The sequence below is a fragment of the Bubalus bubalis genome, chromosome 2 (genome assembly GCF_019923935.1).
Source record: "Bubalus bubalis isolate 160015118507 breed Murrah chromosome 2, NDDB_SH_1, whole genome shotgun sequence".
NCBI classification, from domain to species: domain Eukaryota; kingdom Metazoa; phylum Chordata; class Mammalia; order Artiodactyla; family Bovidae; genus Bubalus; species Bubalus bubalis.
The window spans coordinates 183,635,504-183,649,791 of NC_059158.1; the positions used below are offsets into that span (position 1 = coordinate 183,635,504).

At 38.8% G+C, this 14,288-nt stretch overlaps 1 protein-coding gene across 18 annotated transcripts in view; it reads left to right on the plus strand.

Annotated features, from left to right (window-relative positions):
• EIF4G3 (eukaryotic translation initiation factor 4 gamma 3) overlaps positions 1 to 14,288 on the plus strand; it is a 353,112-nt gene that overhangs the window by 126,745 nt on the left and 212,079 nt on the right. The window contains exon 5 of one of the 18 annotated variants that reach the window (XM_045164652.1): positions 5,137 to 5,254. The exons of the other annotated variants lie outside the window; for them this stretch is intronic. The gene's annotated coding sequence lies outside the window, so the exon portion shown is untranslated. The remainder of the gene's footprint in view (positions 1 to 5,136; positions 5,255 to 14,288) is intronic. 18 annotated transcript variants of the gene reach the window in all.

The window sequence follows — 14,288 nt, forward strand, 5'->3', positions numbered from 1 at the left end:
TCTTTACCAACTGAGCCACCAGGCCACCAGGAAGTCAAGGCACAGTTATATATGTTTTTTGAGACAGGGCTGTACATCAAATGACCTTTCACTGACAGTTTAAATAATTCACATCATCATTGACCGCTTACAAAATCATCAGGGAATGCTGTGTCTTAAGGAGTTGTCTTGTTGATGCTAAGAGAATGTTGCTCTTTATGGCTGAGCTGGTGTTACTGCTGATAGGGGAGGTTTGGTGGTGTATAATGCAGGTATACAATGCACAGAGAGGGGGAGAGGAGGCCATAGGGCAGAGAAGATGTTTTTGTTTAAGTTTCTCCTGTCTTGCCATTAAAAAAAAAGACTTTATTTCAGAGCTGTTATGCTGTAATTTAAGGACTGTAGGTTTTATTTTCATACATAGTTTATGTCTTCTATTGTTGATTGTAAACAGTAGCTATACATTGCCACACTGCTTTGTCTGTTTTCATACCAGGAGTCAAGAGTTTTGTATGTAGTAATTGACTGTCCTTTAAATGGCCAACTCATGTCTGCTGTCATTCAGAATACGCTTTTTTTGATGATAGCAAACTTGATTATTGTGTCAGAAAGAAAATTCATGAGTATGTGTGTGTAAAACATTTACATGCTGTTAGTGATTAGTGATGCTGAGCATCTTTTCATGTACTTACCATTTGTTTATATTCTCTGGAGAAAACGTCAGAATCCTTTGCCCATTTTTTAGTTGGATTTTTGTGTAGGGGAGTCACGCTGGATCTCAGTTCCTTATCAGATATATGATTTGCACTATTTTCTCTCATCAGTTGCCTTTTCACTCTGTTGTTAGTGTCCTTTGCACGAAAGTTTCTAAATTTGAGGAAATCTGATTTACTCGTTTATTTCTCTCGTCTGTGTCTTTGATGACGTATCCAAAAAACCATCAGCAAGTCAGCAGTTACTTCTTTACACTAAATGCAGTGTAGGCTAACTATTGCTTTTCTTTTTAACTTTAAAAATTTTACACATATGGAGATTTTCTCCTTTTAGAAAACAGTAGCAAGTCTAGAGAAAAATGTATTGAGTTATCACAAGGACAGGCATATTGGAAAGAACGATGGAAATGGTTATTAGTATGTGACCAACAGCTGCCAATAAAAACCCTGTAGGAGTGAGAAAAATCACTGAAAGTCCAGCTGCCCTGTTAAAAAAGACACTGAAAAATTCCAAGGACTGTTAAGGGTTCAAAGAGTGTATCAGGGTTCACTTTGGGAGTTAGAGAAGTTGAATACAGAAGTGATGACTCAGAAGCCAGCTGGCTTATTTACATAACCATTTGGCAACATTTAAGAAGGGAGGGAAGTAGCAAAGGGACTGGAGGCTGGCCAACAGGCAAAGAAAATAAGTATCAAGGACCTAGAAGACATTATTCTACCATCTCCTCTTTGATTCTGAGCGATTGCTTCTTCAATTCAGCAGCAATGAAATTAAAAAGTATGAAACCCAAGGAGGAAAAACACTGTTGAAGTGTATATTAGAAAAGGGTATTACAAAACTTTGTACAGCTTATAAAGATGAAAGTTATCAAAAAGCTGGATGCATACAAAAGGCATCCTTCGTCAAACCTTTGTGTTTGGCTTAGTTTGAATTGCTCCAAAAGACCTTAAAGAATATAGGTTTCTTGAAAAATGGCCATCCCGAGAGGGTCTTTGAAAAGAGACAATCTCGTACTAGAAGCTATTCCTGTAACACGTTGTAAAAGGAGATGTAATGTGGTAGGCATCAGATGGACAGATTCTCCTAAGAAATAGCAACTCGTGTAGATAAGGGACAGTGAGTGTAGGAGGACCTTGACTGCTGGAAAGATTTAGAAATAATTTTAACTAAAAGCTGTTCCTTCCTCATGTAACTTGAATTATAACTGTGTAAACTAGTATTTGTTGTGTATTCCTCTTATCAGATTATGTATTTAAGGATAGATTAATGATAGATTGTCTTAATGTCATTAATGTCTTAATGATAGATTACCTTACAGGTTAGAGCATTTCTCAGTTACTCCACTATGTTTATTTTATCATTTCAATAAGCCTATGGATAGATACGATCATCTCTATTTTATAGATTGGGGATGTTGACTGTGAAAAGCGAAATGATTTGCCTCCTAGCATTGTGCAGGAAGAGGGACCTCTTCCAGGGTCCAAAAGTGGGCTCTTGTTTAGCGCTCGGAAATGAATTGTCTGAGGAGACACACGTGCTGAAAGCAAAAGGCTTTATTGGAAAAGGGCACCTGCGCAGAAAGCAGCAGGGTAAGGGAACCCTGGAGAGCTGCTCTGCCATGTGGCTCACCCCATTTATGGTAATGGGGTTAGTTTCTGGGTTGTCTCTGGCCAATCATCTTGATTGGCCCATAGTCTGAATTAGGGTCCTTCCTGGTGGTGCGTGTATCTCCCACCCAAGATGGATTACAGTGAGAAGGACTCTGGGAAGCTGGCCATCTCCTCCCTCTTTTAAACCTTTCGTGAATTCTCCCAGTGAATTTTCAGAGGCAGCACCATATTCCTTGTCAGGACCTCCTGTTGTAAGACAGCTCAGGCAAGTGGGCCTGGCCAAGGGGTGGTTTCTGTGCAACAGTTCCCTAACAGCTCTGTTTGTAAAGAATTGAGTCCACATCTCTTGACATTATTCCTAGTTCAGTTCAGTCACTCAGTTGTGTCCGATTCTGCGACCCCATGGACTGCAGCTTGCCAGGCCTCCCTGCCATCACCAACTCCCAGAGTTTACTTAAACTCATGTCCATCGAGTTGGTGATGCCATCCAACCGTCTCATCCTCTGTCGTCCCCTTCTCCTCCTGCCTTCAATCTTCCCCAGCATCAGGGTCTTTTCAAATGAGTCAGCTCTTCGCATCAGGTGGCCAAAGTTGGAGTTTCAGCTTCAGCATCAGTCCTTCCAATGAATATTCAGGGCTGATTTCCTTTAGGCTGGACTGGTTGGATCTCCTTGCAGCCCAAGGGACTCTCAAGACTCTTCTCCAGCTCCACAGTTCAAAAACATCAATTCTTCGGCGCTCAGCTTTGCTTATAGTCCAACTCTCACATCCATTATTCCTAACTTTCTCATAATTCATCATAGTACTCAGGTTCGTTTTATGCGTACTAGGCTTTGGTCGCAAAGAGTTGGACATGACTGAATGATTGAACTGAACTGATCTGAACTGAGGCTTTCATGAACCATTTTGAGACTACAACCACCACTTATAACATTGTTTTTATGATACAGTATGATGTGATTTAAAAAAATCAACATGAAACAACTTTCGTCGTTGTTGTTAACTTTGGAAGCAGAGAACCATCAGTGCACAAGTTATGGAATGCTTTTGGTATCTAGGAATTCAGTGAACCAGGCACTGAATTCTCCATAGGCAGATCAGTACATTAACTCAGTAGCCTTGGGGAAACGGGGACTGGGATTAGGCAGAGAACTGGTTTTTATTATGCCATGTAGGGAAGAGCTAAGGTTTGAATAGTATAGTTACTGTTGTGGGAGCACGGTGTGTGAGATCAAGGTGTGTTGTGAAAGCCATCCTGTTACATGAGTCCGTCATTGTTTTATGAGATGCAAAAAATCATAGAATTTGAATGTTGAAGTAAGTGTAAAGAATATAGAAGTGGTGGTAAACTTAGTACAGTATTTTTCCGCTACATACGTCACTGCTTAGAAATAAAAAAGAGATAGTGGGTCTCAATCCTTGCTGCCTCTAGAATCTTCTCATTCCTGAGACCCATTCCCCAGAGATTCTCTTAATTGCTTGGGATGAGGCTCAAGTGATTATAATGTTGAGAACAGAGTTGTGGAACAGGGACTACCCAGAGCCTAAATGAGACTTCTAGGTCTTCTTTGCTGGAAGTGCTTTTCAGTGAAAGGAGCAGAAAGCATCCTATATTTTAGACCACATACAAACATAATGAATTTCTCAACTTAGGGACAGTGGCTTTGGTGATGGAGAAGTTATTTCTATCTAGTATCTACAGGAGACTGTTAACTTTTTAAAGATAATATATTTTGCATTACAGTCTGTACTGAAATAGTTTTTACCGCATTGATAATATATACCATTTAATTTTGATGATAAAATAAAATTCTGTCTGAGAGGTATAATTCAGTAGTCCCCAACCTTTTTGGTACCAGGGACCAGTCTCATGGGAGACAGTTTTTCACAAACTAGTGTTGGGGTGGGGGAAGTTTTCTCAATGCTTCAAGCACGTCACACTTACTGTGCATATTGCATCCTGTATTTCTATTAATATTACATCAGCTGCAGCTCAGATTATCTGACATTATAGATCTTGGAGGTTGGGGGCCCCTGGAATAATTGACCCTTCTGATACAAGCAGAGGAAGAGCAGGTTGTTTTGGCGTCAACATATCAAATATTTGCGGATTTAAAGCTGCAGTACAGTGTTTTTCAAATTTTTTAAAACAGTAAGACTTTTATTTCCCCATATACAATGGCTGAATGTAAGGAATGGAATGCCTCTTTGGGGATGGAAATGGCTCTAAACAAAATTTTCTAAAAGTGTAACTTAGTGGCTGTTTGCAGTGCTTTATTTGGATAAACAGAGGAGCCTTTTTCTCACTAGTACTGTTGACTGTTTCGTGTAATTCAGTAGAGGTTTATTTTACAGGTACAAGCTTAAGTATAAAAGAGCCAAGTATTGTGTTGTTACATGCTTTGAGAGCTTGTTCTGAGGAAGGCTTATATTGGGGAACGGTCTGTGAGTCTTTTCTGAGTAGTACTGTTACCATGAGTTAAGATTGAATTCTGAAGCCAGAAAGTCTTTTATAGATATTGTGGCAGGGATTTAGATTTTTAAAAAACCAGTTCAGTATCATATTGATACAGGATTTATTACCTTTTCTGAGCAGGCAATCTGATTTTCTGGTCTGTATTTTATTAGAATATAATCCACAAATAAGCTTTTATATAGAGTCGTGGTGGTTAGGTACAAAGAAATACTGTATCTCTGGTATTTAAAGTAATGTAATATGAGATGTTAAGGTTCATTTTTGTATTAAATGTTTCATTTTACAGTATGATATTAAATCAGTTTACTTGTCAAAATTGTTTCATTTTAAAATTATGTTTATTGTAAATATTTCTAGAGTTGGACTGAAGAAAGAGTGGCCTGACAAATACAGCTGCATTGAGATGGGTGATGAGCGACATTAAAGTGCACTCCAGAGCGTGTGCAGTAGCACTCATTAAATATCTATTTTTGAGGTAACAAAGAATAAGAGTAATTGGATGGTCCTAATGCAGAATAAAACACATATTATGACTTAATGAATGGTTGAGTTGCCTAAAACATTCATTTAAAAAAGTCCAAAAGCCACAATTAAGTAAAAGCAGTATTTTTGTTAGATAACATTTAAAATACGGGCTTTTTAATTTTCTAGCAGCCACATTTCTGTTGCTGAAAAGAGCTTCCATTCAGAAATGAATAATCTCTCTCTTGGAGTATGTCTTGAAGAGGCCTTGAGCACAGCCCAACAATTGAACTATGATAAAGCACCGAAAAGATTTCCTAGGGATCTGACTTAAAACAGAGATTGATCACATAGTGTTCCCTTTTTTTTTTTGAGGTAAAGAATTTCTCTCCCACATCGAAAATATAAACTTTGAAAAAGAATTATTAGTTTGCTACATATGCATGCTAAGTCTCTTCAGTCCTGTCCGACTCTTTGTGACCCCATGGACTGTAGCCCGTCAGGCTCCTCTGTCCCCCAGGCACGAACACTGAAGTGGGTTTTGCCTCAGTGTAAAGATTGCCTTTTAGAGAGTGAAGTTTTTTTTTTTTTTTTTTTTTAAAGAGATACCTGACTGTGAATCCTAGTTCTACAAGATATTAATCACGTGATCTTGGATATGTTAAACCTCCCTCCAAGTGGAATTTTGGTGTCTGTTGAGTGGATATATAACAATAGCTACCTCACAGAATGGTGTGAGGATTAAGTCAAATAACAGATGCAAAGGCCCTGCAAATAAATGCTGGACGCTTAATAAATGTCCGTTTTCTGTATTATAATAGCTTTGGAATATTTAACATTTTTTGAAAGTTGGGAATTAGGGCCTTCCCTGGTGGTCCAGCGGCTAAGACTCCATGCTCCCAATGTAGGGGGCCTGGGTTCAGTCCCTGGTCAGGGAACTAGATCCCACATACCACAACTAAGATCCAGCCTAGTCAAATAAATATAAAGAAAAAAGTTGGGAATTAATTTTAGAGAATGCCTTCTAGTCTCGGTGGCATTGATTTGTTTTTACGTTTGGCTGTGCTGGGCCTCGGGACCGTGCGCTCAGTAGTCGTGGCACACGGGCTTAGTGGCTCCACACCGAGTGAAACCTGCCATCACACGACAGGTTTCGATCCTGTGTCTCCTGCATTGGCAGGCAGAGTCTTATCTGCTGCGCCACCAGGGATGTCCCTAAAATCTTTAATGCCAATTTATAACTGTCATCATTACTGAAAACCAGGCCTTGTTACATAGGTATTTTAATATTATTGCTTGATATTGTTAAATTTTGATTAGTTTGACTTTCACTGTATTTATCACCCTCAGGAAAATTGTTCAAACAGAAAACAAAAACACCTCACACCTCAGTTCAGTTCAGTCCAGTTGCTCAGTTGTATCTGACTCTCTGCGACTCCATGAACCGCAGCATACCAGGCCTCCTTGTCCATCACCAACTCCCAGAGTCCACCCAAACCCATGTCCATCGAGTCAGTGATACCATCCAACCATCTCATCCTCTGTCGTCCCCTTCTCCTCCTGCCCTCAGTCTTTCCCAGCATCAGGGTCTTTTCAAATGAGTCAGCTCTTTGCATCAGATGGCCAAAGTATTGGAGTTTCAGCTTCAACATCAGTCCCTCCAGTGAACACCCAGGATTGATCTCCTTTAGGATGGACTGTTTTGATCTCCTTGCAGTTCAAGGGACTCTCCAGAGTCTTCTCCAACACCACAGTTCAAAAGTATCAATTCTTCGGCGCTCAGCTGTCCAACTCTCACATCCATACATGACCACTGGAAAAACCATAGCCTTGACTAGACAGACCTTTATTGGCAAAGTAATGTCTCTGCTTTTTAATATGCTAAGTTGGTCATAACTTTCCTTCCAAGAAGTAAGCGTCTTTTAATTTCATTGCTGCAGTCACCATCTGCAGTGATTTTGGAGCCCAAAAAAATAAAAGTCGGCCACAGTTTCCCCATCTATTTCCCATGAAGTGATGGGACCAGATGCCATGATCTTCGTTTTCTGAATGTTGAGCTTTAAGCCAACTTTTTCACTCTCCTCTTTCACTTTCATCAAGAGGCTCTTTAGTTCTTCCTCACTTTCTGCCATAAGGGTGATGTCATCTGCATATCTGAGCAAGCTGGTAGGTAGAGTGGTTTAGAAATCCCAGCGTAGTCACTCAGAAAGCTGTGGTATGACCTTGATGCTGTCTAGAAACTGAGGTTCATCTGAATTTTCCCGAAATCATTCCGCAGTGTGAACTGTCAAGCAAACATTACACAGAAAGGAAAAATTATATCTAGTAAGCCCATCTATTAGTTGCTTCTTAGAGAAGCAGTCCTCGTTGTGTTATAATGTATTTGGGAAGAAGTCCAAGTGCTAGAACAGATGATTACTTTTTGGTTTATGTATACCACCTTTTATTTTGCCTCTTACTACATCTTCTCTCCCACCTTCTAACTCTTCTTTTGATCACTTACTCACTGCTTTTTAGAATATTCGGCAAAAGAAAATAAATGTGACACCTGATCCATGGTTGTTACTTTTTGTTGGTAAATCTTTTAATAGAATTCAAGATGAAAATGTTTGAAAATCATACCTTGAAATGATGACTTGGGATGTCTTCAGATGTTATTATTTTTGTCCTGTCTTACTGTAGTATCATAAAAGATTTATTTCAACAGCTGAAATATTTTTGTAACTAAATTGAATAAAAACAAAAATTGTTATGCCTCAAGACAGGAATGGGAGAAGGAGGTGGAAGGTGCATTGTTAGTATTTGGGTGCATGGATTGTGTGTTGTTTCAGCCAAAGCTTGATTCAGATTTCTCCCAAGTCATGTATTAGAGCTATGCTTTGGATTAGACTTACAATGTACATTTTTGACATTTATCAAATGAGCCATGATGTCAGGAATGAACATTTTTGCAGAAGATTAGTAAGAAGATAAACCTAATGAGAATCTGTCTGCGGAGGCATTACTGTTTTTCATCTTTCATGTGTATCATCTTGCTAGAATTTTATGAAAATGAAAAATTATAGGGAATTGAATGATCTGTAGAAAAATGCCTGTGCTATATTTCTGGTGTTATGGCTGACAGAAAAATTTGGAACTAATACCGTAATTAAGATCTCAGAGTCCATATAGATTGGTTGTGGTAAATAGGATTTATTTTATGTTGTTTGATTTCTTTTCAAACGTATTTTTTTGATAACTTAAAAAAAATAAGATTGGACCATTTTTAAAAATGTCTTCATTGAATTTGCTACAATATTGCTTATATTTTATGTTCTGGTTTTTTGACTGCGAGACACCTGGCATCTTAGCTCCCCAACCAGGAACTGAACTCAGTCCCCTGCTTTGGAAGGGGAAATCTTAACCACTGGACCGCCAGGGAAGTCCCCTGCTCAGACCTGTTTTTAAAGCAATTTTACTGAACATCCTTTTTTCCCCAGATTATCAGCTTTACTGTTACGATGTGATGTGTTTGAATTAGTAACTTGGTTTTCTTAGAAAGAGCATTCTTAAATCTTTGTGTGCCAGGCACAAATGGGTTTATTTGGTAAAGGCCATTTCACAGAGTTTAAGCAAGATTGTTTCTTTTTAAAATCCCAGCTCTGTATTTAAGCCATTTTTTTCTCTGAGAAGCTTAAATATTCCACAGTTTATGTGACTAAGTTTGCTAAGCTCTACCCACTCCAGTGTTCTTGTCTGGAGAATTTAATGGACAGAGGAGCCTGGTGGATTACAGTCCATGGGGTCGCAAAGAGCTGATCACAACTGAGCGACCAAGCACAGCACAGCACGGCACATACCAAGCTCCAGAAGAAGCTAATTAGTCCTAGACTCGGGAAACTTGCCTCCTGCTATTTATTTGCTTATCTGCATATGTTTCTATTCCACAGTAGTTAAAGTGCTTGTAGAATCTCTGCTGCTGTCCTATTACTGGACCTTCTGGAACGTTCTAGTTGTCAGGTTTCTTCCTGAGCACCCTATCTGTGAGCTTGCCCACCCTCCCTCTGTCTCCTTACTCTCTGAAAACTTGTTAGATTACTTCCTGAGAAATCCTTTCAAGTGGATGTTACTAGTTTTTCAGTTTTCTTTTTATCTTGGGAAGCAGGCTCCGCATTGCTCTGGCCCTTCATCACTCTGGCTAGGTCCTTGGCCTTTGACCCATGTGTACCCTACGAGTATACTGGTTTCCTTATTGCTCTCATTGGCAGTTTTCCAGAGCAGATTTCCACATTCTTTAAGGATTTTAGCATTTGACACACAGTTTCCATTTCCGTTTTATTTTCTGCCATTTACCATGAGGATATCTAGCATTCATTGGTTGTGTCATTAAACTGTTGCTGTGGGCTCTTGGATGCACTGTTTCTCCCCTTTTTCACTCTCCCAGAACAGCCATATACATACTCCGCAACCCATGTGGACCCAGTCTAGACTGCACTCTTCAGCATAATAGCCACTGGAGTCACCTGTGGCCTTTGAGCACTTGAATCAGCTAGTACAGATTGAGATGTGTTATAAAAAGTAAAACACAGTGGTCTTCTGGTATCTGCAGGGATTTGTTCACCGGTCCACTCTCTTCAGAAACCAAAATCTCTGCTGCTTAATTCTCTTATATAAAATGGTGTAGTATTTGCATGTACTCTATGCACATCCTCACGTGTACAGGCATGCTTTGGAGATACTGCAGGTTCAGCTCCAGATCAGCGCAATAGATGAATATCACAGTAAAGCGAATTGTACACATTTTTTGATTTCTCAGTGCACATAAAAGTTATGTTTACACTATGCAGTAGTCTCATTAAATGTGCAAAGCGTTACGTCTAAAAAAGTGGGTGGTCATAGACAATTAATTGGATGGACCACCAAGAGGCTTCTTCAGTACGTAGGAAGAATGGGACAGTGAATACAGCATGGGCACGCTGTCCTTGTATTCTCCAGTTATCACGGCAATGAGTTGCCCAAGCATAAAAGCCATTCCCAAAACTTCCAAATATTAAAGTGTAACCAGAGGGAGTACACAAGCCCCCCACATAAGCGATAGAATCTATGGATTCATTCATTGGTATAGAGGCTTAGCATTGCTTACCAAGGCTCAGTTAACTATTACGTTGTTATGCCCTGACAGGTTACCTCCATATAACTTTTCACATACATATTGAAAAGATTTTTCTTTCCCCTTATCCCAGGACTGGATCAAGTTGAAGCAGCGAATAAGTTTAGGAGAGTTTAGCACCAAGACTGTATGAAATGGTACTGTGGAATAATTTGGGAACCTCAGTGAAATCACTTAGAGGGTAAACCAAACAAGCCATTGCTGTCTTGGAGGGACTGAGGTTTCTGGTGGCAAATCCAGCAGTCAAAGAGGTTCTGCCGTTTGCAGGGGATTGGGCTTTGTCATTCCATGAAATAGCAGAGGTGGGGGAGAAAAACAGGTTAAGAGGTAGCATGGAAAGAAAGGTATATAGGCCTAGTTTGGCCTTCTTGGGAAAGCTGTCGCCTTCAGATGTCGTCTGCTTGAAGCCCTAGTGAGCTTTATGTTCAAGTTGTCAGACGGTGTGCAGGTCCATTTGGGGTTTGGTGCCTTCCTCTGGTGCTATACATGGATTCTGTTCCCTGCAGTGTGGCAGCATGAAGATTAGGCCACAGTATCTGATAGCAGTCCTTCTTGTGAGGCTGGAGAGTCCTTTTGGAGGTGTCTTTTCCATTATCATGATCTCCAGGTTGTAAAATGGGATACATTTTTTTCCTCCCATAATTGCACTGTGAAATGAGTTCTCTACCACAGAATAGTTATTTTTAATGAAAGTAATTAGACCTTTACAACCTGGAACTGTGTCTCCCTTTATCCGTTGTGGATCAAAAGAAGCAGGACTTAGGTGCTTCAGGCATCCTGTTACAAGGAGAATAGACTCCCTTAAAATCTCTGCAAATATGTATGTTGTAATGAAAAACAGGAATATTTAATAAGAGTTTCAGACTTTAGGGGGGAACCAAATAGGGAGAAAAAAATAAATTCTTCGACCTTTGTTGTGAGGATACACTTGATCAAATTGCTGTAAATAAATTATAGATCGCTTAAAGGAGAAGAGTAAAAATAAAGACCCTTTACATGGGGAAAACAAAACATGAAAGTGGTCAGCTTTAAATTAGAGTTTTAGAAATCCTTACCTTGCTCAACCTTACGATATTAGAGTTACCAAAAAACTATTCCTGAGTACCTGTCAGAGTCCTTTCCCTCTTTAAAGATGAAACGTTTCCAAAAGCATTAGAATAAACCAGTAACTGCCTAGAAATTGCAAAGACTTGAAAAAACCATATTAAAGGTCTGATGAGAGTTCATTATAATGAGATTAAGAATGAAATTGCTTATTTCTGTGATATACATTTAAAAATTGACTGATAACATTGTATCAGTTCATCTTAGAATTCAGGAATTTGATCCAGTTTTGAATACTTAAATTAATATACACCTTTACAAATAAGGTAAAAAGATTCAGTAGTCCTTCTTATATGACAAGCCTCCTATATAATTTGTCAATTCAGTTTATATGATCAGCTTACTTAATATATCAGATAAGACCGATTCATTCAACAGAATACCAGCTGAGACACAAATCCTTTTAGATTCTCCAGTGCCCTCTGGGAGAACCTAAAGTTGGTTCAAGTAAACAGACACACAATGAAAGACTTCATTTCTAAATGAAGACCTTTCTGATTTTTGAGAAGTGCTTTAAAAATATCAATAGGTTAAAAAAAAATATTTTTATTTGTTAATTCACTGGACTGTTCCAGGTCTTAGTTGTGGCATGCCAAAGATTTTAGACATTAGATCAAGCAGGACCACAGATCACGATGAAATGATACTTAATTATCTATTTGACTAATAATAAAAGATTTCAAAGGCAAATGCAAAAGGTTACATAGTTGTAAAGGAAACTTAGCTCTTTTAATATTGAGAAGATTTAATTTTCTTTAATAAGCAAAGACTTGGAGCATAAAACAAAATAATTTTCATAAACTACAAATTTTTGTTTCTAAGGAGGTTAATTAAAGATAAGTTAAAAGACTTTCACAATCTTTTTTTCAGGAGCAAACCAGTAATTCCAAAAAGACTGATCTTTTAGGAAATGAAAATGAAAGTAAATTAGGTTTTAGTTTTATGTAAGTATACCACTGATTTTAAAGCTTATTCTTAAAGGCCTTGTAATATTCAGCCAGCTTGACCACACATAAAGCTCCTTTTTTTTTTAAAGAATTCTTTTGTCCTGTATTCTTGTCCTATATTTACTCTTTCCAATTCTGAAACAATCAGCCCCTCTGTACAACAAAATTGCTTTCTTTTTCTCAGCAAAATGTATTCCTCATAACTTTTTAAACCAAAAATACACATCCATCTTGCCATGCATTTAGAGTTGTATTCCCTTATTTCTTGTAGCATTAAACAAGTATCAATCGTCTGTTACTGGAAAATTTATGAATACATTCCATAATTCCTAAAGACATATGTTCCTCATAGTTAATTTTCCAGTGTGGCATGTTTAACAATAGACCCAAATATCTTTTTAAATTTTTAAAATTTTTATGGAAGTATAGTTGATTTATAGTTTATTATTTTATTAGTTCCTGATGTGCATCAAAATGATTCAGTTATCTGTATCTGTGTGTGTATATATAATTATGTATGTGTGTGTGTGCTGCGTGCTGTTGCTCAGTCGTGTCTCACTGTGAGCCCATGGACAGTAGCCCGCCAGACTCCTCTGTCCATGGGATTTTCCAGGCAAGAATACTGGAGTGGGTTGCCATACCCTTCTCCAGGGGATCTTCCCGATCCAGGAATCAAACCTGTGTCTCCTGCGGCTCTTGGATTGGCAGGCAGATTCTTTACTGCTGAGCCACCACGGAAGCCAGTACGTGTGTGTGTGTGTGTGTGTGTGTGTGTATAAATATATATATTCTTTTCTATTATGGTTTTATTATAGGATACTGAATATAGTTCCCTGAACTATATAGTAGATCCTTGTTGTTTATCTGCTTTATATACAGTAGTTTGTACCTGCTAATCCCAAACTGTTAATTTAGCCATTGTCCACTCCCTTTCCCCTTTGATAAGCATAAATTTGTTTTCTGTGTCTGTGAGTGTTTCTGTGTTGTAATTAAGTCCATTTGTGTAATATTTTAGATTCCACACATGAGTGATATCATATGATATTTGTCTTTCTCTTTCTGACTTAGTTCACTTAGTATTGTAATCTATAGGTCTATCCATATTGCTGCAAATGGCATTATTTCATTTCTTTTATGTCTGAGTGAGATATCTATATCTATATGTATCTCACAGCCTCTTGATCAGTCATCTGTTGATAGGCCCTAGAGTTGCTTTCATGTCTTGGCTATTTTCAGTAGTGCTGCAGTGAGTGAATATTGAGGTGCCATGTATCTTTTCAAATTAAAATTTTCTCCAGATATGTACCCAGGAAGGGGATTACTAGATCATCAGTTCAGTTCAGTTGCTCTATCATGTCCAACCCTTTTTAACCATGTGAACTGCAGCCTACCAGGCCTCCCTGTCCATCACCATCTCCTGGAACTTGCTCAAATGTCCATTGAGTCGGTGATGTCATCCATCCACCTCGTCCTCTGTTGTCCCCTTATCCTCCTGCCTTCAGTCTTTCCCAGCATCAGGGTCTTTTCCAGTGAGTCAGTTCTTCGCATCAGGTGGCCAAGGTATTGGAGTTGCAGCTTCAACATCAGTCCTTCCAGTGAACACTCAGGACTGATCTCCTTTAGGATGGACTGGTTGGATCTCCTTGCAGTCCAAGAGACTCTCAAGAGTCTTCTCCAACTCCATAGTTCAAAGCATCAGTTCTTTGGTGCTCAGCCTTCTTTATGATCCAGCTCTCATATGCGTACATGACTATTTGAAAAACCATAGCTTTGACTGTTTGGACCTTTGTAGGTAAAGTAATGTCTCTGCTTTTTAATGCGCTGTCTAGGTTTGTCGTAACTTTTTT